The sequence below is a fragment of the Chiloscyllium punctatum genome, chromosome 4 (genome assembly GCF_047496795.1).
Source record: "Chiloscyllium punctatum isolate Juve2018m chromosome 4, sChiPun1.3, whole genome shotgun sequence".
Taxonomy (NCBI): Eukaryota; Metazoa; Chordata; class Chondrichthyes; order Orectolobiformes; family Hemiscylliidae; genus Chiloscyllium; species Chiloscyllium punctatum.
The window spans coordinates 146,293,412-146,315,881 of record NC_092742.1 but is presented as its reverse complement, the minus strand read 5'-3'; positions in this window follow the sequence as shown (position 1 = coordinate 146,315,881).

The following is a 22,470-nucleotide window of genomic DNA, read 5'->3' as shown; positions in this document are numbered from 1 at the left end:
TTTCTCCCCCTCTGTTTCAGCCCCTCTGATTCAGCCCCTCTGTTTCAGCCCCTCTGTTTCTCGCCCTCTGTTTCTCGCCCTCTGTTTCAGCCCCTCTGTTTCAGCCCCTCTGTTTCTCGCCCTCTGTTTCTGCCCCTCTGTCTCACGGCCTCTGTTTCATCCCCTCTGTGTCTGGCCCTCTGTTTCAGCCCCGCTGTTTCAGCCCCTCTGTTTCAGCCCCTCTGTTTCAGCCCCTCCGTTTCTCACCCTCTGTTTCAGCCCCTCTGATTCAGCCCCTCTGATTCAGCCCCACTCATTCAGCCCCTCTGTTTCAGCCCCTCTGTTTCTCGCCCTCTGTTTCAGCCCCTGTTTCTCGCCCTCTGTTTCACCCGCTCTGTTTCAGCCCCTCTGTTTCTCGCCCTCTGTTTCTCGCCCTCTGTTTCTCGCACTCTGTTTCAGCCCCTCTGTTTCTCGCCCTCTGTTTCAGCCCCTCTGTTTCTCGCCCTGTGTTTCTGCCCCTCTGTTTCAGCCCCTCAGTTTCAGCCCCTCTGTTTCAGCCCCTCTGTTTCTCGCCCTCTGTTTCAGCCCCTCTGTTTCTCGCCCTCTGTTTCAGCCCCTCTGTTTCTCGCCCTCTGTTTCAGCATCTCTGTTTCTCGCCCTCTGTTTCAGCACCTCTATTTCAGCCCCTCTGTTTCAGCCCCTCTGTTTCAGCCCCTCTGTTTCTCGCCCTCTGTTTCAGCCCCTCTGTTTCTCGCCCTGTGTTTCAGCCCCTCTGTTTCAGCCCCTCAGTTTCAGCCCCTCTGTTTCTGCCCCTCTGTTTCTCGCCCTCTGTTTCAGCCCCTCTGTTTCTCACCCTCTGTTTCAGCCCCTCTGTTTCAGCCCGTCTGTTTCAGCCACTCTGTTTCTCGCCCTCTGTTTCAGCCCCTCTGTTTCTCACCCTCTGTTTCAGCCCCTCTGTTTCTAGCCCTCTGTTTCAGCCCCTCTGTTTCTCGCCCTGTGTTTCAGCCCCTGTTTCTCGCCCTCTGTTTCAGCCCCTCTGTTTCTCGCCCTCTGTTTCAGCCCCACTGTTTCAGCCCCTCTGTTTCAGCCCCTCTATTTCAGCCCCTCTGTTTCAGCCCCTCTGTTTCTCGCCCTCTGTTTCAGCCCCTCTGTTTCTCGCCCTCTGTTTCAGCCCCTCTGTTTCAGCCCCTCTGTTTCTCGCCCTCTGTTTCTGCCCCTCTGTCTCTCGCCCTCTGTTTCAGCCCCTCTGTTTCTCGCCCTCTGTTTCAGCCCCGCTGATTCAGCCCCTCTGTTTCAGCCCCTTTGAATCAGCCCCTCTGATTCAGCCCCTCTGTTTCAACCGTTCTGTTTCAGCCCCTCTGTTTCAGCCGCTCTGTTTCTCGCCCTCTGTTTCTGCCCCTCTGTTTCTCGCCCTCTGTTTCAGCCCCTCTGATTCAGCCCCTCTGTTTCAGCCCCTCTGATTCAGCCCCTGTGATTTAGCCCCTCTGATTCAGCCCCTCTGTTTCTCGCCCTCTGTTTCAGCCCCTCTGTTTCAGCCCCTCTGTTTCAGCCCCTCTGTTTCTCACCCTCTGTTTCAGACCCTCTGATTCAGCCCCTCTGATTCAGCCCCACTCATTCAGCCCCTCTGTTTCAGCCCCTCTGTTTCTCGCCCTCTGTTTCAGCCCCTCTGTTTCTCGCCCTCTGTTCCAGCCCCTCTGTTTCAGCCCCTCTGTTTCAGTCCCTCTGTTTCTCGCCCTCTGTTTCTCGCCCTCTGTTTCAGCCCCTCTGTTTCTCGCCCTCTGTTTCAGCCCCTCTGTTTCAGCCCCTCTGTTTCAGCCCCTCTGTTTCAGCCCCTCTGTTTCTCGCCCTCTGTTTCAGCCTCTCTGTTTCTCGCCCTCTTTTTCAGCCCCTCTGTTTCAGCCCCTCTGTTTCTCGCCCTCTGTTTCTCGCCCTCTGTTTCAGCCCCTTTGTTTCTCGCCCTCTGTTTCAGCCCCTCTGTTTCAGCCCCTCTGTTTCAGCCCCTCTGTTTCAGCCCCTCTGTTTCTCGCCCTCTGTTTCAGCCTCTCTGTTTCTCGCCCTCTTTTTCAGCCACTCTGTTTCAGCCCCTCTGTTTCAGCCCCACTGTTTCAGCCCCTCTGTTTCAGCCCCTCTGTTTCTCACCCTCTGTTTCAGCCCCTCTGATTCAGCCCCTCTGATTCAACCCCACTCATTCAGCCCCTCTGATTCAGCCCCTCTGTTTCCCGTCCCTCTGTTTCAGCACCTCTGTTTCTCGCCCTCTGTTTCAGCCCCTCTGTTTCAGCCCCTCTGTTTCAGCCCCTCTGTTTCAGCCCCTCTGTTTCTCGCCCTCTGTTTCAGCCCCTCTGTTTCTCGCCCTCTGTTTCAGCCCTTCTGTTTCAGCCCCTCTGTTTCAGCCCCTCTGATTCAGCCCCTCTGTTTCCCGCCCCTCTGTTTCAGCCCCTCTGTTTCTCGCCCTCTGTTTCAGCCCCTCTGTTTCTCGCCCTCTGTTTCAGCCCCTCTGTTTCAGCCCTTCTGTTTCAGCCCCTCTGTATCAGCCCCTCTGTTTCAGCCCCTCTGTTTCGAACCCTCTGTTTCAGCCCCTCTGTTTCTCGCCCTCTGTTTCAGACCCTCTGTTTCTCGCCCTCTGTTTCAGCCCCACTGTTCCAGCCCCTCTGTTTCAGCCCCTCTGTTTCAGCCCCTCTGTTTCTCGCCCTCTGTTTCAGCCCATCTGTTTCTCGACCTCTGTTTCAGCCCCTCTGTTTCAGCCCCTCTGTTTCTCGCCCTCTGTTTCTGCCCCTCCGTCTCTCGCCCTCTGTTTCAGCCCCTCTGTTTCTGGCCCTCTGTTTCAGCCCCGCTGATTCAGCCCCTCTGTTTCAGCCCCTCTGAATCAGCCCCTCTGATTCAGCCCCTCTGTTTCTCGCCCTCTGTTTCTGCCCCTCTGTTTCAGCCCCTCTGTTTCTCGCCCTCTGTTTCAGCCCCTCTGTTTCTCGCCTTCTGTTTCAGCCCCTCTGTTTCTCGCCCTCTGTTTCAGCCCCTCTGTTTCAGCCCCTCTGTTTCAGCCCCTCCGTTTCTCACCCTCTGTTTCAGCCCCTCTGATTCAGCCCCTCTGATTCAGCCCCACTCATTCAGCCCCTCTGTTTCAGCCCCTCTGTTTCTCGCCCTCTGTTTCAGCCCCTCTGTTTCAGCCTCTCTGTTTCAGCCCCTCTGATTCAGCCCCTCTGTTTCTCGCCCTCTGTTTCTCGCCCTCTGTTTCAGCCCCTCTGTTTCAGCCCCTCTGTTTCTCGCCCTCTGTTTCAGCCCCTCTGCTTCTCGCCCTGTATTTCAGCCCCTCTGTTTCAGCCCCTCAGTTTCAGCCCCTCTGTTTCAGCCCCTCTTTTTCTCGCCCTCTGTTTCAGCCCCTCTGTTTTTCGCCCTCTTTTTCAGCCCCTCTGTTTCAGCCCGTCTGTTTCAGCCACTCTGTTTCTCGCCCTCTGTTTCAGCCCCTCTGTTTCTCACCCTGTTTCAGCCCCTCTGTTTCTCGCCCTCTGTTTCAGACCCTCTGTTTCTCGCCCTCTGTTTCAGCCCCACTGTTCCAGCCCCTCTGTTTCAGCCCCTCTGTTTCAGCCCCTCTGTTTCTCGCCCTCTGTTTCAGCCCATCTGTTTCTCGACCTCTGTTTCAGCCCCTCTGTTTCAGCCCCTCTGTTTCTCGCCCTCTGTTTCTGCCCCTCCGTCTCTCGCCCTCTGTTTCAGCCCCTCTGTTTCTGGCCCTCTGTTTCAGCCCCGCTGATTCAGCCCCTCTGTTTCAGCCCCTCTGAATCAGCCCCTCTGATTCAGCCCCTCTGTTTCTCGCCCTCTGTTTCTACCCCTCTGTTTCAGCCCCTCTGTTTCTCGCCCTCTGTTTCAGCCCCTCTGTTTCTCGCCTTCTGTTTCAGCCCCTCTGTTTCTCGCCCTCTGTTTCAGCCCCTCTGTTTCAGCCCCTCTGTTTCAGCCCCTCCGTTTCTCACCCTCTGTTTCAGCCCCTCTGATTCAGCCCCTCTGATTCAGCCCCACTCATTCAGCCCCTCTGTTTCAGCCCCTCTGTTTCTCGCCCTCTGTTTCAGCCCCTCTGTTTCAGCCTCTCTGTTTCAGCCCCTCTGATTCAGCCCCTCTGTTTCTCGCCCTCTGTTTCTCGCCCTCTGTTTCAGCCCCTCTGTTTCAGCCCCTCTGTTTCTCGCCCTCTGTTTCAGCCCCTCTGCTTCTCGCCCTGTATTTCAGCCCCTCTGTTTCAGCCCCTCAGTTTCAGCCCCTCTGTTTCAGCCCCTCTGTTTCTCGCCCTCTGTTTCAGCCCCTCTGTTTTTCGCCCTCTTTTTCAGCCCCTCTGTTTCAGCCCGTCTGTTTCAGCCACTCTGTTTCTCGCCCTCTGTTTCAGCCCCTCTGTTTCTCACCCTCTGTTTCAGCCCCTCTGTTTCTCGCCCTCTGTTTCAGCCCCTCTGTTTCTCGCCCTGTGTTACAGCCCCTGTTTCTCGCCCTCTGTTTCAGCCCCTCTGTTTCTCGCCCTCTGTTTCAGCCCCACTGTTTCAGCCCCTCTGTTTCGCCCCTCTATTTCAGCCCCTCTGTTTCAGCCCCGCTGTTTCTCGCCCTCTGTTTCAGCCCCTCTGTTTCTCGCCCTCTGTTTCAGCCCCTCTGTTTCAGCCCCTCTGTTTCTCGCCCTCTGTTTCTGCCCCTCTGTCTCTCGCCCTCTGTTTCAGCCCCGCTGATTCAGCCCCTCTGTTTCAGCCCCTGTGAATCAGCCCCTCTGATTCAGACCCTCTGTTTCAACCATTCTGTTTCAGCCGCTCTGTTTCTCGCCCTCTGTTTCAGCCCCTCTGTTTCAGCCCCTCTGATTCAGCCCCTCTGTTTCAGCCCCTCTGATTCAGCCCCTGTGATTTAGCCCCTCTGATTCAGCCCCTCTGTTTCTCGCCCTCTTTTTCAGCCCCTCTGTTTCAGGCCCTCTGTTTCAGCCCCACTGTTTGTCACCCTCAGTGTCAGCCCCTCTGATTCAGCCCCTCTGATTCAGCCCCACTCATTCAGCCCCTCTGTTTCAGCCCTTCTGATTCTCGCCCTCTGTTTAAGCCCCTCTGTTTCTCGCCCTCTGTTCCAGCCCCTCTGTTTCAGCCCCTCTGTTTCAGTCCCTCTGTTTCTCGCCGTTTGTTTCTCGCTGTCAGTTTCAGCCCCTCTGTTTCTCGCCCTCTGTTTCAGCCCCTCTGTTTCAGCCCCTCTGTTTCCGCCCCTCTGTTTCTCGCCCTATGTTTCAGCCTCTCTGTTTCTCGCCCTCTTTTTCAGCCCCTCTGTTTCAGCCCCTCTGTTTCAGCCCCTCTGTTTCTCGCCCTCTGTTTCAGCCCCTCTGTTTCTCGCCCTCTGTTTCAGCCCTTCTGTTTCTCGCCCTCTGTATCAGCCCCTCTCTTTCAGTCCCTCTGTTTCAGCCCCTTTGTTTCAGCCCCTCTGTTTCTCGCCCACTGTTTCTCGCCCTCCGTTTCAGCCCCTCTGTTTCTCGCCCTCTGTTTCAGCCCCTCTGTTTCAGCCACTCTGATTCAGCCCCTCTGATTCAACCCCTTTGTTTCTCGCCCTCTGTTTCAGCCCCTCTGTTTCAGCCCTTCTGTTTCAGCCCCTCTGTTTCAGCCCCTCTGTTTCAGCCCCTCTGTTTCTAGCCCTCTGTTTCAGCCCCTCTGTTTCTCGCCCTCTGTTTCAGCCCCTCTGTTTCAACCCATCTGTTTCTCGCCCTCTGTTTCTGCCCCTCTGTTTCTCGCCCTCTGTTTCAGCCCCTCAGTTTCTAGCCCTCTGTTTCAGCTCCGCTGATTCAGCCCCTCTGTTTCAGCCCCTCTGAATCAGCCCCTCTGATTCAGCCCCTCTGTTTCAGCCCCTCTGTTTCAGCCCCTCTGTTTCTCGACTTTTGTTTCAGACCCTCTGTTTCTCGCCCTCTGTTTCAGCCCCTCTGATTCAGCCCCTCTGTTTCAGCCCCTCTGTTTCAGCCCCTCTGATTCAGCCCCTCTGTTTCTCGCCCTCTGTTTCAGCCCCTCTGTTTCTCGCCCTTTGTTTGAGACCCACTGTTTCAGCCCCTCTGTTTCTCGCCCTCTTTTTCAGCCCCTCTGTTTCAGGCCCTCTGTTTCAGCCCCACTGTTTGTCACCCTCAGTTTCAGCCCCTCTGATTCAGCCCCTCTGATTCAGCCCCACTCGTTCAGCCCCTCTGTTTCAGGCCTTCTGTTTCTCGCCCTCTGTTTCAGCCCCTCTGTTTCTCGCCCTCTGTTCCAGCCCCTCTGTTTCAGCCTCTCTGTTTCAGTCCCTCTGTTTCTCGCCGTTTGTTTCTCGCCGTCTGTTTCAGCCCCTCTGTTTCTCGCCCTCTGTTTCAGCCCCTCTGTTTCAGCACCTCTGTTTCAGCCCCTCTGTTTCTCGCCCTATGTTTCAGCCTCTCTGTTTCTCGCCCTCTTTTTCAGCCCCTCTGTTTCAGCCCCTCTGTTTCAGCCCCTCTGTTTCTCGCCCTCTGCTTCAGCCCCTCTGTTTCTCGCCCTCTGTTTCAGCCCTTCTGTTTCTCACCCTCTGTATCAGCCCCTCTCTTTCAGTCCCTCTGTTTCAGCCCCTTTGTTTCAGCCCCTCTGTTTCTCGCCCACTGTTTCTCGCCCTCCGTTTCAGCCCCTCTGTTTCTCGCCCTCTGTTTCAGCCAATCTGTTTCAGCCCCTCTGATTCAGCCTCTCTGATTCAACCCCTTTGTTTCTCGCCCTCTTTTTCAGCCCCTCTGTTTCAGCCCCTCTGTTTCAGCCCCTTTGTTTCTCGCCCTCTGTTTCAGCCCCTCTGTTTCAGCATTTCTGTTTCAGCCCCTCTGTTTCAGCCCCTCTGTTTCAGCCCCTCTGTTTCTAGCCCTCTGTTTCAGCCCCTCTGTTTCTCGCCCTCTGTTTCAGCCCCTCTGTTTCAACCCATCTGTTTCTCGCCCTCTGTTTCTGCCCCTCTGTTTCTCACCCTCTGTTTCAGCCCCTCAGTTTCTAGCCCTCTGTTTCAGCTCCGCTGATTCTGCCCCTCTGTTTCAGCCCCTCTGAATCAGCCCCTCTGATTCAGCCCCTCTGTTTCAGCCCCTCTGTTTCAGCCCCTCTGTTTCTCGCCTTTTGTTTCAGACCCTCTGTTTCTCGCCCTCTGTTTCAGCCCCTCTGATTCAGCCCCTCTGTTTCAGCCCCTCTGTTTCAGCCCCTCTGATTCAGCCCCTCTGTTTCTCGCCCTCTGTTTCAGCCCCTCTGTTTCTCGCCCTCTGTTTCAGCCCCTCTGTTTCTCGCCCTTTGTTTGAGACCCACTGTTTCAGCCCCTCTGTTTCAGCCCCTCTGTTTCAGCCCCTCTGTTTCTAGCCGTCTGTTTCAGCCCCTCTGTTTCTCGCCCTCTGTTTCAGCCCCTCTGTTTCAGCCCATCTGTTTCTCGCCCTCTGTTTCTGCCCCTCTGTTTCTCGCCCTCTGTTGAAGCCCCTCAGCTTCTCGCCCTCTGTTTCAGCTCCGCTGATTCAGCCCCTCTGTTTCAGCACCTCTGAATCACCCCCTCTGTTTCTCGCCCTCTGTTTCAGCCCCTCTGTTTCTCGCACTGTGTTTCAGCCCCTCGGTTTCTCGCCCTCAGTTTCAGCCCCACTGTTTCAGCCCCTCTATTTCAGCCCCTCTGATTCAGCCCCTCTGTTTCAACCCCTCTGTTTCAGCCCCACTGATTCAGCCCCTCTGTTTCAGCCCCTCTGATTCAGCCCCTCTGATTTAGCCCCTCTGATTCAGCCCCTCTGTTTCTCGCCCTTTTTTTTTAGCCCCTCTGTTTCAGCCCCTCTGTTTCAGCCCCTCTGTTTCTCACCCTCTGTTTCAGCCCCTCTGATTCAGCCCCTCTGATTCAACCCCACTCATTCAGCCCCTCTGATTCTGCCCGTCTGTTTCCCGCCCCTCTGTTTCAGCCCCTCTGTTTCTCACCCGGTGTTTCAGCCCCTCTGTTTCAGCTCCTCTGTTTCAGCCCCTCTGTTTCAGCCCCTCTGATCCAGCCCCTCTGTTTCCCGCCCCTCTGATTCAGCCACTCTGTTTCAGCCCCTCTGTTCCAGCCCCTCTGTTTCAGTCCCTCTGTTTCTCGCCCTCTGTTTCAGCCCCTCTGTTTCTCCCCCTCTGTTTCAGCCCCACTGATTCAGGCCCTCTGTTTCAGCCCCTCTGTTTCAGCCTCTCTGTTTCAGCCCCTCTGTTTCAGCCCCTCTGTTTCTCGCCCTCTGTTTCAACCCCTCTGTTTTTCGCCCTCTTTTTCAGCCCCTCTGTTTCAGCCCCTCTGTTTCAGCCACTCTGTTTAGGCCCTCTGTTTCAGCCCCTCTGTTTCTCGCCCTCTGTTTCAGCCCCTCTGTTTCAGCCTCTCTGTTTCAGCCCCTCTGTTTCAGACATTCTGTTTCTCGCCCTCTGTTTCAGCCCCTCTGTTGCACACCCTCTGTTTCAGCCCCTCTGTTTCTCGCCCTCTGTGTCAGCCCCTCTGTTTCTCGCCCTCTGTTTCAGCCCCACTGTTTCAGCCCCTCTGTTTCAGCCCCTCTGTTTCAGCCACTCTGTTTCAGCCCCTCTGTTTCTCGCCCTCTGTTTCAGTCCATCTGTTTCTCGGCCTCTGTTTCAGCCCCTCTGTTTCAGCCCCTCTGTTTCTCGCCCTCTGTTTCAGCCCCTCTGTCTCTCGCCCTCTGTTTCAGCCCCTCTGTTTCTGGCCCTCTGTTTCAGCCCCGCTGATTCAGCCCCTCTGTTTCAGCCCCTCTGAATCAGCCCCTCTGATTCAGCCCCTCTGTTTCAGCACCTCTGTTTCTGCCCCTCTGTTTCAGCCCCTCTGTTTCTCGCCCTCTGTTTCAGCCCCTCTGTTTCTCGCCCTCTGATTCAGCCCCTCTGTTTCTCGCCCTCTTTTTCAGCCCCTCTGTTTCAGCCCCTCTGTTTCAGCCCCTCCGTTTCTCACCCTCTGTTTCAGCCCCTCTCATTGAGCCCCTCTGATTCAGCCCCACTCATTCAGCCCCTCTGTTTCAGCCCCTCTGTTTCTCGCCCTCTGTTTCAGCCCCTCTGTGTCTCGCCCTGTGTTTCAGCCCCTCTGTTTCAGCCCCTCAGTTTCAGCCCCTCTGTTTCAGCCCCTCTGTTTCTCGCCCTCTGTTTCAGCCCCTCTGTTTCTCGCCCTCTGTATCAGCCCCTCTGTTTCAGTCCCTCTGTTTCAGCCCCTTTGTTTCAGCCCCTCTGTTTCTCGCCCACTGTTTCTCGCCCTCCGTTTCAGCCCCTCTGTTTCTCGCCCTCTGTTTCAGCCCCTCTGTTTCAGCCCCTCTGATTCAGCCCCTCTGATTCAGCCCCTCTGTTTTAGCCCTTCTGTTTCAGCCCCTCTGTTTCAGCCCCTCTGTTTCAGCCCCTCTGTTTCTAGTCCTCTGTTTCAGCCCCTCTGTTTCTCGCCCTCTGTTTCAGCTCCTCAGTTTCTCGCCCTCTGTTTCAGCTCCGCTGATTCAGCCCCTCTGTTTCAGCCCCTCTGAATCAGCCCCTCTGATTCAGCCCCTCTGTTTCAGCCCCTCTGTTTCAGCCCCTCTGTTTCTCGCCCTCTGTTTCAGCCCCTCTGTTTATCGCCCTCTGTTTCAGCCCCTCTGATTCAGCCCCTCTGTTTCAGCCCCTCTGTTTCAGCCCCTCTGATTCAGCCCCTCTGTTTCTCGCCCTCTGTTTCAGCCCCTCTGTTTCTCGCCCTCTGTTTCAGCCCCTCAGTTTCTCGCCCTCTGTTTCATCCCTCTGTTTCAGCGACTCTGTTTCAGTCCCTCTGTTTCTCCCCCTCTGTATCTCGCCCTCTGTTTCAGCCCCTCTGTTTCTCGCCCTCTATTTCAGCCTCTCTGTATCTCGCCCTCTGTTTCAGCCCCTCTGTTTCAGCCCCTCGATTTCTCGCCCTCTGTTTCAGCCCCTCTGTTTCTCGCCCTCTGTTTCAGCCCCTCTGTTTCACGCCCTCTGTTACAGCCCCTCTGTTTCAGCCCCTCTGTTTCTGGCCCTCTGTTTCAGCCACTCTGTTTCTCGCCCTCTGTTTCAGCCCCTCTATTTCTCGCCCTCTGTTTCAGCCCTTCTGTTTCAGCCCATCTGTTTCAGCCCCTCTGTTTCAGCCCCTCTCTTTCTCGCCCTCTGTATCAGCCCCTCTGTTTCTTGCCCACTGTTTAACCCCAATGTTTCAGCCCCTCTGTTTCAGTCCCTCTGTTTCTCGCCCTCTGTTTCTCGCCCTCAGTTTCAGCCCCTCTGTTTCTCGCCCTCTGTTTCTCGCCCTCTGTATCTCGCCCTCTGTTTCAGCCCCTCTGTTTCTCGCCCTCTGTTTCAGCCTCTCTGTTTCTCGCCCATTGTTTAAGCCCCTCTGTTTCAGCCCCTCTGTTTCTCGCCCTCTGTTTCAGCCCCTCTGTTTCTCGCCCTCTGTTTCAGCTCCTCTGATTCAGCCCCTCTGTTTCAGCCCCTCTGTTTCATCCCCCCTGTTTCTCGCCCTCTGTTTCTCACCCTCTGTTTCTCGCTCTCTGTTTCAGCCCCTCTGTTTTTCGCCCTCTGTTTCAGCCACTCTCTTTCCCGCCCTCTGTTTCAGGCTCTCTGTTTCAGCCCGTCTGTTTCAGCCCCTCTGTTTCAGCGCCTCTGTTTCTCGCCCTCTGTTTCTCGCCCGCTGTTTCAGACTCTTTGTTTCTCGCCCTCTGTTTCAGCCCCTCTGTTTCAGCCCCTCTGATTCAGACCCACTCATTCAGCCCCTCTGTTTCAGCCCCTGTGTTTCTCGCCCTCTGTTTCAGCCCCTCTGTTTCTCGCCCTCTGTTTCAGCCCCTCTGTTTCAGCCCCTCTGTTTCAGTCCCTCTGTTTCTCGCCCTCTGATTGCGCCCTCTGTTTCAGCCCCTCTGTTTCTCGCCCTCTGTTTCAGCCACTCTGTTTCGCACCCTCTGTTTCAGCCCCTCTGATTCAGCCACTCTGATTCAGCCCCTCTGATTCAGCCCCTCTGATTCAGACCCTCTGTTTCCCGCCCCTCTGTTTCAGCCCCACTGTTTATCGCCCTCTGTTTCAGCCCCTCTGTTTCTCGCCCTCTGTTTTCGCCCCTCTGTTTCAGCCCCTCTGTTTCAGCCCCTCTGTTTCTCGCCCTCTGTTTCAGCCCCTCTGTTTCTCGCCCTCTGTTTCAGCCCCTCTGATTCAGCCCCTCTGTTTCAGCCCCGCTGTTTCTCCCGCACTGTTCCAGCCCCTCTGTTTCAGCCCCTCTGTTTCAGCCACTCTGTTTCAGCCACTCTGTTTCAGCCCCTCTGTTTCAGCCCCTCTGTTTCTCGCCCTCTGTTTCAGCCGCTCTGTTTTTCGCCCTCTTTTTCAGCCCCTCTGTTTCAGCCCGTATGTTTCAGCCACTCTGTTTCTCGCCCTCTGTTTCAGCCCCTCTGATTCAGCCCCTCTGCTTCTCGACATCTGTTTCAGCCCCTCTGTTTCTCGCCCTCTGTTTCAGCCCCTCTGTTTCTCGCCCTCTGTTTCAGCCCCACTGTTTCAGCCCCTCTGTTTCAGCCCCTCTGTTTCAGCCCCTCTGTTTCAGCCCCTCTGTTTCTAGCCCTCTGTTTCAGCCCCTCTGTTTCTCGCCCTCTGTTTCAGCCCCTCTGTTTCAACCCATCTGTTTCTCGCCCTCTGTTTCTGCCCCTCTGTTTCTCGCCCTCTGTTTCAGCCCCTCAGTTTCTCGCCCTCTGTTTCAGCTCCGCTCAATCAGCCCCTCTGTTTCAGCCCCTCTGAATCAGCCCCTCTGATTCAGCCCCTCTGTATCAGCCCCTCTGTTTCACCCCCTCTGTTTCAGCCCCTCTGTTTCAGCCGCTCTGATTCAGCCCCTCTGTTTCTCGCCCTCTGTTTCAGCCCCTCTGTTTCAGCCTCTCTGTTTCAGCCCTTCTGTTTCTCGCCCTCTGTTTCAGCCACACTGTTTCAGCCCCTCTGTTTCATCCCCTCTGTTTCAGCCCCTCTGTTTCAGCCCCTCTGTTTCTAGCAATCTGTTTCAGCTCCTCTGTTTCTCGCCCTCTGTTTCAGCCCCTCTGTTTCAGCACATCTGTTTCGCGCCCTCTGTTTCTGCCCCTCTGTTTCTCGCCCTCTGATTAAGCCCCTCTGTTTCAACCCATCTGTTTCTCGCCCTCTGTTTCTGCCCCTCTGTTTCTCGCTCTCTGTTTAAGCCCCTCTGTTTCAACCCATCTGTTTCTCGCCCTCTGTTTCTGCCCCTCTGTTTCTCGCCCTCTGTTTCAGCCCCTCTGTTTTAGCCCCTCTGTTTCTAGCCCTCTGTTTCAGCCCCTCTGTTTCTCGCCCTCTGTTTCAGCCCCTCTGTTTCAACCCATCTGTTTCTCGCCCTCTGTTTCTGCCCCTCTGTTTCTCGCCCTCTGTTTCAGCCCCTCAGTTTCTCGCCCTCTGTTTCAGCTCCGCTCAATCAGCCCCTCTGTTTCAGCCCCTCTGATTCAGCCCCTCTGATTCAGCCCCTCTGTTTCAGCCCCTTTGATTCAGCCCCTCTGTTTCAGCCCCTCTGTTTCAGCCCCTCTGATTCAGCCCCTCTGTTTCTCGCCCTCTGTTTCAGCCCCTCTGTTTCTCGCCCTCTGTTTCAGCCCCTCTGTTTCTCGCCCTCTGTTTCAGCCCCACTGTTTCAGCCCCTCTGTTTCATCCCCTCTGTTTCAGCCCCTCTGTTTCAGCCCCTCTGTTTCTAGCAATCTGTTTCAGCTCCTCTGTTTCTCGCCCTCTGTTTCAGCCCCTCTGTTTCAGCCCATCTGTTTCGCGCCCTCTGTTTCTGCCCCTCTGTTTCTCGCCCTCTGTTTAAGCCCCTGAGCTTCTCGCCCTCTGTTTCAGCTCCGCTGATTCAGCCCCTCTGTTTCAGCACCTCTGAATCAGCCCCTCTATTTCTCGCCCTCTGTTTCAGCCCCTCTGTTTCTCGCCCTCTGTTTCAGCCCCTCTGTTTCTCACCCTCAGTTTCAACACCACTGTTTCAGCCCCTCTGTTTCAGCCCCTCTGATTCAGCCCCTCTGTTTCAGCCCCTCTGTTTCAGCCCCTCTGATTCAGCCCCTCTGTTTCAGCCCCTCTGATTCAGCCCCTCTGATTTAGCCCCTCTGATTCAGCCCCTCTGTTTCTCGCCCTCTGTTTCAGCCCCTCTGTTTCAGCCCCTCTTGTCTCACCCTCTGTTTCAGCCCCTCTGATTCAGCCCCTCTGATTCAACCCGACTCATTCAGCCCCTCTGATTCAGCCCCTCTGTTTCCCGCCTCTCTGTTTCAGCCCCTCTGTTTCTCGCCTTCTGTTTCAGCCCCTCTGTTTCAGCCCCTCTGTTTCAGCCCCTCTGTTTCAGCCCCTCTGTTTCAGCCCCTCTGTTTCAGCCCCTCTGTTTCAGTCCCTCTGTTTCTCGCCCTCTGATTGCGCCCTCTGTTTCAGCCCCTCTGTTTCTCGCCCTCTGTTTCAGCCACTCTGTTTCGCACCCTCTGTTTCAGCCCCTCTGATTCAGCCACTCTGATTCAGCCCCTCTGATTCAGCCCCTCTGATTCAGCCCCTCTGTTTCCCGCCCCTCTGTTTCAGCCCCACTGTTTATCGCCCTCTGTTTCAGCCCCTCTGTTTCTCGCCCTCTGTTTTCGCCCCTCTGTTTCAGCCCCTCTGTTTCAGCCCCTCTGTTTCTCGCCCTCTGTTTCAGCCCCTCTGTTTCTCGCCCTCTGTTTCAGCCCCTCTGATTCAGCCCCTCTGTTTCAGCCCCGCTGTTTCTCCCGCACTGTTCCAGCCCCTCTGTTTCAGCCCCTCTGTTTCAGCCACTCTGTTTCAGCCACTCTGTTTCAGCCCCTCTGTTTCAGCCCCTCTGTTTCTCGCCCTCTGTTTCAGCCGCTCTGTTTTTCGCCCTCTTTTTCAGCCCCTCTGTTTCAGCCCGTATGTTTCAGCCACTCTGTTTCTCGCCCTCTGTTTCAGCCCCTCTGATTCAGCCCCTCTGCTTCTCGACATCTGTTTCAGCCCCTCTGTTTCTCGCCCTCTGTTTCAGCCCCTCTGTTTCTCGCCCTCTGTTTCAGCCCCACTGTTTCAGCCCCTCTGTTTCAGCCCCTCTGTTTCAGCCCCTCTGTTTCAGCCCCTCTGTTTCTAGCCCTCTGTTTCAGCCCCTCTGTTTCTCGCCCTCTGTTTCAGCCCCTCTGTTTCAACCCATCTGTTTCTCGCCCTCTGTTTCTGCCCCTCTGTTTCTCGCCCTCTGTTTCAGCCCCTCAGTTTCTCGCCCTCTGTTTCAGCTCCGCTCAATCAGCCCCTCTGTTTCAGCCCCTCTGAATCAGCCCCTCTGATTCAGCCCCTCTGTATCAGCCCCTCTGTTTCAGCCCCTCTGTTTCAGCCCCTCTGTTTCAGCCGCTCTGATTCAGCCCCTCTGTTTCTCGCCCTCTGTTTCAGCCCCTCTGTTTCAGCCTCTCTGTTTCAGCCCTTCTGTTTCTCGCCCTCTGTTTCAGCCACACTGTTTCAGCCCCTCTGTTTCATCCCCTCTGTTTCAGCCCCTCTGTTTCAGCCCCTCTGTTTCTAGCAATCTGTTTCAGCTCCTCTGTTTCTCGCCCTCTGTTTCAGCCCCTCTGTTTCAGCACATCTGTTTCGCGCCCTCTGTTTCTGCCCCTCTGTTTCTCGCCCTCTGATTAAGCCCCTCTGTTTCAACCCATCTGTTTCTCGCCCTCTGTTTCTGCCCCTCTGTTTCTCGCTCTCTGTTTAAGCCCCTCTGTTTCAACCCATCTGTTTCTCGCCCTCTGTTTCTGCCCCTCTGTTTCTCGCCCTCTGTTTCAGCCCCTCTGTTTCAGCCCCTCTGTTTCTAGCCCTCTGTTTCAGCCCCTCTGTTTCTCGCCCTCTGTTTCAGCCCCTCTGTTTCAACCCATCTGTTTCTCGCCCTCTGTTTCTGCCCCTCTGTTTCTCGCCCTCTGTTTCAGCCCCTCAGTTTCTCGCCCTCTGTTTCAGCTCCGCTCAATCAGCCCCTCTGTTTCAGCCCCTCTGATTCAGCCCCTCTGATTCAGCCCCTCTGTTTCAGCCCCTTTGATTCAGCCCCTCTGTTTCAGCCCCTCTGTTTCAGCCCCTCTGATTCAGCCCCTCTGTTTCTCGCCCTCTGTTTCAGCCCCTCTGTTTCTCGCCCTCTGTTTCAGCCCCTCTGTTTCTCGCCCTCTGTTTCAGCCCCACTGTTTCAGCCCCTCTGTTTCATCCCCTCTGTTTCAGCCCCTCTGTTTCAGCCCCTCTGTTTCTAGCAATCTGTTTCAGCTCCTCTGTTTCTCGCCCTCTGTTTCAGCCCCTCTGTTTCAGCCCATCTGTTTCGCGCCCTCTGTTTCTGCCCCTCTGTTTCTCGCCCTCTGTTTAAGCCCCTGAGCTTCTCGCCCTCTGTTTCAGCTCCGCTGATTCAGCCCCTCTGTTTCAGCACCTCTGAATCAGCCCCTCTATTTCTCGCCCTCTGTTTCAGCCCCTCTGTTTCTCGCCCTCTGTTTCAGCCCCTCTGTTTCTCACCCTCAGTTTCAACACCACTGTTTCAGCCCCTCTGTTTCAGCCCCTCTGATTCAGCCCCTCTGTTTCAGCCCCTCTGTTTCAGCCCCTCTGATTCAGCCCCTCTGTTTCAGCCCCTCTGATTCAGCCCCTCTGATTTAGCCCCTCTGATTCAGCCCCTCTGTTTCTCGCCCTCTGTTTCAGCCCCTCTGTTTCAGCCCCTCTTGTCTCACCCTCTGTTTCAGCCCCTCTGATTCAGCCCCTCTGATTCAACCCGACTCATTCAGCCCCTCTGATTCAGCCCCTCTGTTTCCCGCCTCTCTGTTTCAGCCCCTCTGTTTCTCGCCTTCTGTTTCAGCCCCTCTGTTTCAGCCCCTCTGTTTCAGCCCCTCTGTTTCAGCCCCTCTGATTCAGCCCCTCTGTTTCCCGCCCCTCTGATTCAGCCCCTCTGTTTCAGTCCCTCTGTTCCAGCCCCTCTGTTTCAGCCCCTCTGTTTCTCGCCCTCTGTTTCAGCCCCTCTGTTTCTCGCCCTCTGTTTCAGCCCCTCTGTTTCAGCCCCTCTGTTTCAGCCCCTCTGTTTCTCGCCCTCTGTTTCAGCCCCTCTGTTTCTCGCCCTCTGTTTCAGCCCCTCTGTTTCAGCCCCTCTGTTTCTCGCCCTCTGTTTCAGCCCCTCTGTTTCTCGCCCTCTGTTTCAGCCCCTCTGTTTCTGGCCCTCTGATTCAGCCCCGCTGATTCAGCCCCTCTGTTTCAGCCCCACTGAATCAGCCCCTCTGAATCAGCCCCTCTGATTCAGCCCAACTCATTCAGCCCCTGTGTATCAGCACCTCCGTTTCTCGCCCTCTGTTTCAGCCCCTCTGTTTCTCGCCCTCTGTTTCAGCCCCTCTGTTTCAGCCCCTCTGTTTCAGTCCCTCTGTTTCTCGCCCTCTGTTTCTCGCCCTCTGTTTCAGCCCCTCTGTTTCTCGCCCTCTGTTTCAGCCCCTCTGTTTCTCGCCCAGTGTTTCAGCCCCTCAGTTTCAGCCCCTCTGTTTCTCGCCCTCTGTTTCAGCCCCTCTGTTTCTCGCCCTCTGTTTCAGCCCCTCTGTTTCTCGCCCTCTGTTTCAGCATCTCTGTTTCTCGCCCTCTGTTTCAGCCCCTCTATTTCAGCTCCTCTGTTTCAGCCACTCTGTTTCAGCCCCTCTGTTTCTCGCCCTCTGTTTCAGCCCCTCTGTTTCAGCCCCTCTGTTTCAGCCCCTCTGTTTCTCACCCTCTGTTTCAGCCCCTCTGTTTCTCGCCTTCTGTTTCAGTCCCTCAGTTTCAGCCCCTCTGTTTCAACCCCTCTGTTTCTCGCCCTCTGTTTCAGCCCCTCTGTTTCTCGCCCTCTGTTTCAGCCCCTCTGTTTCAGCCCCTCTGTTTCAGCCGCTCTGTTTCTCACCCTATGTTTCAGCCCCTCTGAATCAGCCCCTCTGATTCAGCCCCACTCATTCAGCCCCTGTGTTTCAGCCCCTCTGTTTCTCGCCCTCTGTTTCAGCCCCTCTGTTTCTCGCCCTCTGTTTCAGCCCCTCTGTTTCAGCCCCTCTGTTTCAGCCCCTCTGTTTCTCGCCCTCTGTTTCTCGCCCTCTGTTTCAGCCCCTCTGTTTCTCGCCCTCTGTTTCAGCCCGTCTGTTTCTCGCCCTGTGTTTCAGCCCCTCAGTTTCAGCCCCTCAGTTTCAGCCCCTCTGTTTCAGCCCCTCTGTTTCTCGCCCTCTGTTTCAGCCCCTCTGTTTCTCGCCCTCTGTTTAAGCCCCTCTGTTTCTCGCCCTCTGTTTCAGCATCTCTGTTTCTCGCCCTCTGTTTCAGCCTCTCTGTTTCTCGCCCTCTGTTTCAGCCCCTCTGTTTCTCGCCCTCTGTTTCAGCCCCTCTGTTTCTCGCCCTCTGTTTCAGCCCCTATGTTTCAGCCCCTCTGTTTCAGCCCCTCTGTTTCTCACCCTCTGTTTCAGCCCCTCTGTTTCAGCCCCTCTGTTTCAGCCCCTATGTTTTTCGCCGTCTGTTTCAGCCCCTCTGTTTCTCGCCCTCTGTTTCAGCCCCTCTGTTTCTCGCCCTCTGTTTCAGCCTCTCTGTTTCTCGCCCTCTTTTTCAGCCCCTCTCTTTCAGCCCCTCTGTTTCAGCCCCTCTGTTTCTCGCCCTCTGTTTCAGCCCTTCTGTTTCTCGCCCTCTGTATCAGCCCCTCTCTTTCAGTCCCTCTGTTTCAGCCCCTTTGTTTCAGCCCCTCTGTTTCTCGCCCACTGTTTCTCGCCCTCCGTTTCAGCCCCTCTGTTTCTCGCCCTCTGTTTCAGCCCCTCTGTTTCAGCCCCTCTGATTCAGCCCCTCTGTTTAAGCCCCTCTGTTTCAGCCCCTCTGTTTCAGCCCCTCTGTTTCTAGCCCTCTGTTTCAGCCCCTCTGTTTCTCGCCCTCTGTTTCAGCCCCTCTGTTTCAATCCATCTGTTTCTCGCCCTCTGTTTCAGCCCCTCAGTTTCTCGACCTCTGTTTCAGCTCCGCTGATTCAGCTCCTCTGTTTCAGCCCCTCTGAATCAGCCCCTCTGATTCAGCCCCTCTGTTTCAGCCCCTCTGTTTCAGCCCCTCTGTTTCTCGCCCTCTGTTTCAGCCCCTCTGTTTCTCACCCTCTGTTTCAGCCCCTCTGATTCAGCCCCTCTGTTTCAGACCCTCTGTTTCAGCCCCTCTGATTCAGCCCCTCTGTTTCTCGCCCTCTGTTTCAGCCCCTCTGTTTCTCGCCCTCTGTTTCAGCCCCTCTGTTTCTCGCCCTTTGTTTGAGCCCCACTGTTTCAGCCCCTCTGTTTCAGCCCCTCTGTTTCAGCCCCTCTGTTTCTAGCCGTCTGTTTCAGCCCCTCTGTTTCTCGCCCTCTGTTTCAGCCCCTCAGTTTCAGCCCATCGGTTTCTCGCCCTCTGTTTCTGCCCCTCTGTTTCTCGCCCTCTGTTTAAGCCCCTCAGCTTCTCGCCCTCTGTTTCAGCTCTGCTGATTCAGCCCCTCTGTTTCTGCACCTCTGAATCAGCCCCTCTGTTTCTCGCCCTCTGTTTCAGCGCCTCTGTTTCTCGCCCTCTGTTTCAGCCCCTCTGTTTCTCGCCCTCAGTTTCAGCCCCACTGTTTCAGCCCCTCTGTTCCAGCCCCTCTGTTTCAGCCCCACTGATTCAGCCCCTCTGTTTCAGCCCCTCTGATTCAGCCCCTCTGATTTAGCCCCTCTGATTCAGCCCCTCTGTTTCTCGCTCTCTCTTTCAGCCCCTCTGTTTCAGCCCCTCTGTTTCAGCCCCTCTGTTTCTCACCCTCTGTTTCAGCCCCTCTGATTCAGCCCCTCTGATTCAACCCCACTCATTCAGCCCATCTGATTCAGCCCCTTTGTTTCCCGCCCCTCTGTTTCAGCCCCTTTTTTTTTGCCCTCTGTTTCAGCCCCTCTGTTTCAGCCCCTCTGTTTCAGCCCCTCTGTTTCAGTCCCTCTGATTCAGCCCCTCTGTTTCCCGCCCCACTGATTCAGCCCCTCTGTTTCAGCCCCTCTGTTCCAGCCCCTCTGTTTCAGACCCTCTGTTTCTCGCCCTCTGTTTCAGCCCCTCTGTTTCTCCCCCTCTGTTTCAGCCTCTCTGTTTCAGTACCTCTGTTTCAGTCCCTCTGTTTCTCGCCCTCTGTTTCTCGCCCTCTGTTTCAGCCCCTCTGTTTCTCGCCCTCTGTTTCAGCCCCTCTGTTTCAGCCCCTCTGTTTCAGCCCCTCTGTTTCAGCCCCTCTGTTTCTCGCCCTCTGTTTCAGCCTCTCTGTTTCTCGCCCTCTTTTTCAGCCCCTCTGTTTCAGCCCCTCTGTTTCTCGCCCTCTGTTTCTCGCCCTCTGTTTCAGCCCCTTTGTTTCTCGCCCTCTGTTTCAGCCCCTCTGTTTCAGCCCCTCTGTTTCACCCCCTCTGTTTCAGCCCCTCTGTTTCTCGCCCTCTGTTTCAGCCACTCTGTTTCAGCCCCTCTGATTCAACCCCACTCATTCAGCCCCTCTGATTCAGCCCCTCTGTTTCCCGTCCCTCTGTTTCAGCACCTCTGTTTCTCGCCCTCTGTTTCAGCCCCTCTGTTTCAGCCCCTCTGTTTCAGCCCCTCTGTTTCAGCCCCTCTGTTTCTCGCCCTCTGTTTCAGCCCCTCTGTTTCTCGCCCTCTGTTTCAGCCCTTCTATTTCAGCCCCTCTGTTTCAGCCCCTCTGATTCAGCCCCTCTGTTTCCCGCCCCTCTGTTTCAGCCCCTCTGTTTCTCGCCCTCTGATTCAGCCCCTCTGTTTCAGCCCCTCCGTTTCAGCCCCTCTGTTTCAGCCCCTCTGATTCAGCCACTCTGATTCAACCCCTCTGTTTCTCGCCCTCTGTTTCAGCCCCTCTGTTTCAGCCCTTCTGTTTCAGCCCCTCTGTATCAGCCCCTCTGTTTCAGCCCCTCTGTTTCGAACCCTCTGTTTCAGCCCCTCTGTTTCTCGCCCTCTGTTTCAGACCCTCTGTTTCTCGCCCTCTGTTTCAGCCCCACTGTTCCAGCCCCTCTGTTTCAGCCCCTCTGTTTCAGCCCCTCTGTTTCTCGCCCTCTGTTTCAGCCCATCTGTTTCTCGACCTCTGTTTCAGCCCCTCTGTTTCAGCCCCTCTGTTTCTCGCCCTCTGTTTCTGCCCCTCCGTCTCTCGCCCTCTGTTTCAGCCCCTCTGTTTCTGGCCCTCTGTTTCAGCCCCGCTGATTCAGCCCCTCTGTTTCAGCCCCTCTGAATCAGCCCCTCTGATTCAGCCCCTCTGTTTCTCGCCCTCTGTTTCTGCCCCTCTGTTTCAGCCCCTCTGTTTCTCGCCCTCTGTTTCAGCCCCTCTGTTTCTCGCCTTCTGTTTCAGCCCCTCTGTTTCTCGCCCTCTGTTTCAGCCCCTCTGTTTCAGCCCCTCTGTTTCAGCCCCTCCGTTTCTCACCCTCTGTTTCAGCCCCTCTGATTCAGCCCCTCTGATTCAGCCCCACTCATTCAGCCCCTCTGTTTCAGCCCCTCTGTTTCTCGCCCTCTGTTTCAGCCCCTCTGTTTCAGCCTCTCTGTTTCAGCCCCTCTGATTCAGCCCCTCTGTTTCTCGCCCTCTGTTTCTCGCCCTCTGTTTCAGCCCCTCTGTTTCAGCCCCTCTGTTTCTCGCCCTCTGTTTCAGCCCCTCTGCTTCTCGCCCTGTATTTCAGCCCCTCTGTTTCAGCCCCTCAGTTTCAGCCCCTCTGTTTCAGCCCCTCTTTTTCTCGCCCTCTGTTTCAGCCCCTCTGTTTTTCGCCCTCTTTTTCAGCCCCTCTGTTTCAGCCCGTCTGTTTCAGCCACTCTGTTTCTCGCCCTCTGTTTCAGCCCCTCTGTTTCTCACCCTCTGTTTCAGCCCCTCTGTTTCTCGCCCTCTGTTTCAGACCCTCTGTTTCTCGCCCTCTGTTTCAGCCCCACTGTTGCAGCCCCTCTGTTTCAGCCCCTCTGTTTCAGCCCCTCTGTTTCTCGCCCTCTGTTTCAGCCCATCTGTTTCTCGACCTCTGTTTCAGCCCCTCTGTTTCAGCCCCTCTGTTTCTCGCCCTCTGTTTCTGCCCCTCCGTCTCTCGCCCTCTGTTTCAGCCCCTCTGTTTCTGGCCCTCTGTTTCAGCCCCGCTGATTCAGCCCCTCTGTTTCAGCCCCTCTGAATCAGCCCCTCTGATTCAGCCCCTCTGTTTCTCGCCCTCTGTTTCTGCCCCTCTGTTTCAGCCCCTCTGTTTCTCGCCCTCTGTTTCAGCCCCTCTGTTTCTCGCCTTCTGGTTCAGCCCCTCTGTTTCTCGCCCTCTGTTTCAGCCCCTCTGTTTCAGCCCCTCTGTTTCAGCCCCTCCGTTTCTCACCCTCTGTTTCAGCCCCTCTGATTCAGCCCCTCTGATTCAGCCCCACTCATTCAGCCCCTCTGTTTCAGCCCCTCTGTTTCTCGCCCTCTGTTTCAGCCCCTCTGTTTCAGCCTCTCTGTTTCAGCCCCTCTGATTCAGCCCCTCTGTTTCTCGCCCTCTGTTTCTCGCCCTCTGTTTCAGCCCCTCTGTTTCAGCCCCTCTGTTTCTCGCCCTCTGTTTCAGCCCCTCTGCTTCTCGCCCTGTATTTCAGCCCCTCTGTTTCAGCCCCTCAGTTTCAGCCCCTCTGTTTCAGCCCCTCTGTTTCTCGCCCTCTGTTTCAGCCCCTCTGTTTTTCGCCCTCTTTTTCAGCCCCTCTGTTTCAGCCCGTCTGTTTCAGCCACTCTGTTTCTCGCCCTCTGTTTCAGCCCCTCTGTTTCTCACCCTCTGTTTCAGCCCCTCTGTTTCTCGCCCTGTGTTACAGCCCCTGTTTCTCGCCCTCTGTTTCAGCCCCTCTGTTTCTCGCCCTCTGTTTCAGCCCCACTGTTTCAGCCCCTCTGTTTCGCCCCTCTATTTCAGCCCCTCTGTTTCAGCCCCGCTGTTTCTCGCCCTCTGTTTCAGCCCCTCTGTTTCTCGCCCTCTGTTTCAGCCCCTCTGTTTCAGCCCCTCTGTTTCTCGCCCTCTGTTTCTGCCCCTCTGTCTCTCGCCCTCTGTTTCAGCCCCGCTGATTCAGCCCCTCTGTTTCAGCCCCTGTGAATCAGCCCCTCTGATTCAGACCCTCTGTTTCAACCATTCTGTTTCAGCCGCTCTGTTTCTCGCCCTCTGTTTCAGCCCCTCTGTTTCAGCCCCTCTGATTCAGCCCCTCTGTTTCAGCCCCTCTGATTCAGCCCCTGTGATTTAGCCCCTCTGATTCAGCCCCTCTGTTTCTCGCCCTCTTTTTCAGCCCCTCTGTTTCAGGCCCTCTGTTTCAGCCCCACTGTTTGTCACCCTCAGTGTCAGCCCCTCTGATTCAGCCCCTCTGATTCAGCCCCACTCATTCAGCCCCTCTGTTTCAGCCCTTCTTTTTCTCGCCCTCTGTTTCAGCCCCTCTGTTTCTCGCCCTCTGTTCCAGCCCCTCTGTTTCAGCCCCTCTGTTTCAGTCCCTCTGTTTCTCGCCGTTTGTTTCTCGCTGTCAGTTTCAGCCCCTCTGTTTCTCGCCCTCTGTTTCAGCCCCTCTGTTTCAGCCCCTCTGTTTCAGCCCCTCTGTTTCTCGCCCTATGTTTCAGCCTCTCTGTTTCTCGCCCTCTTTTTCAGCCCCTCTGTTTCAGCCCCTCTGTTTCAGCCCCTCTGTTTCTCGCCCTCTGTTTCAG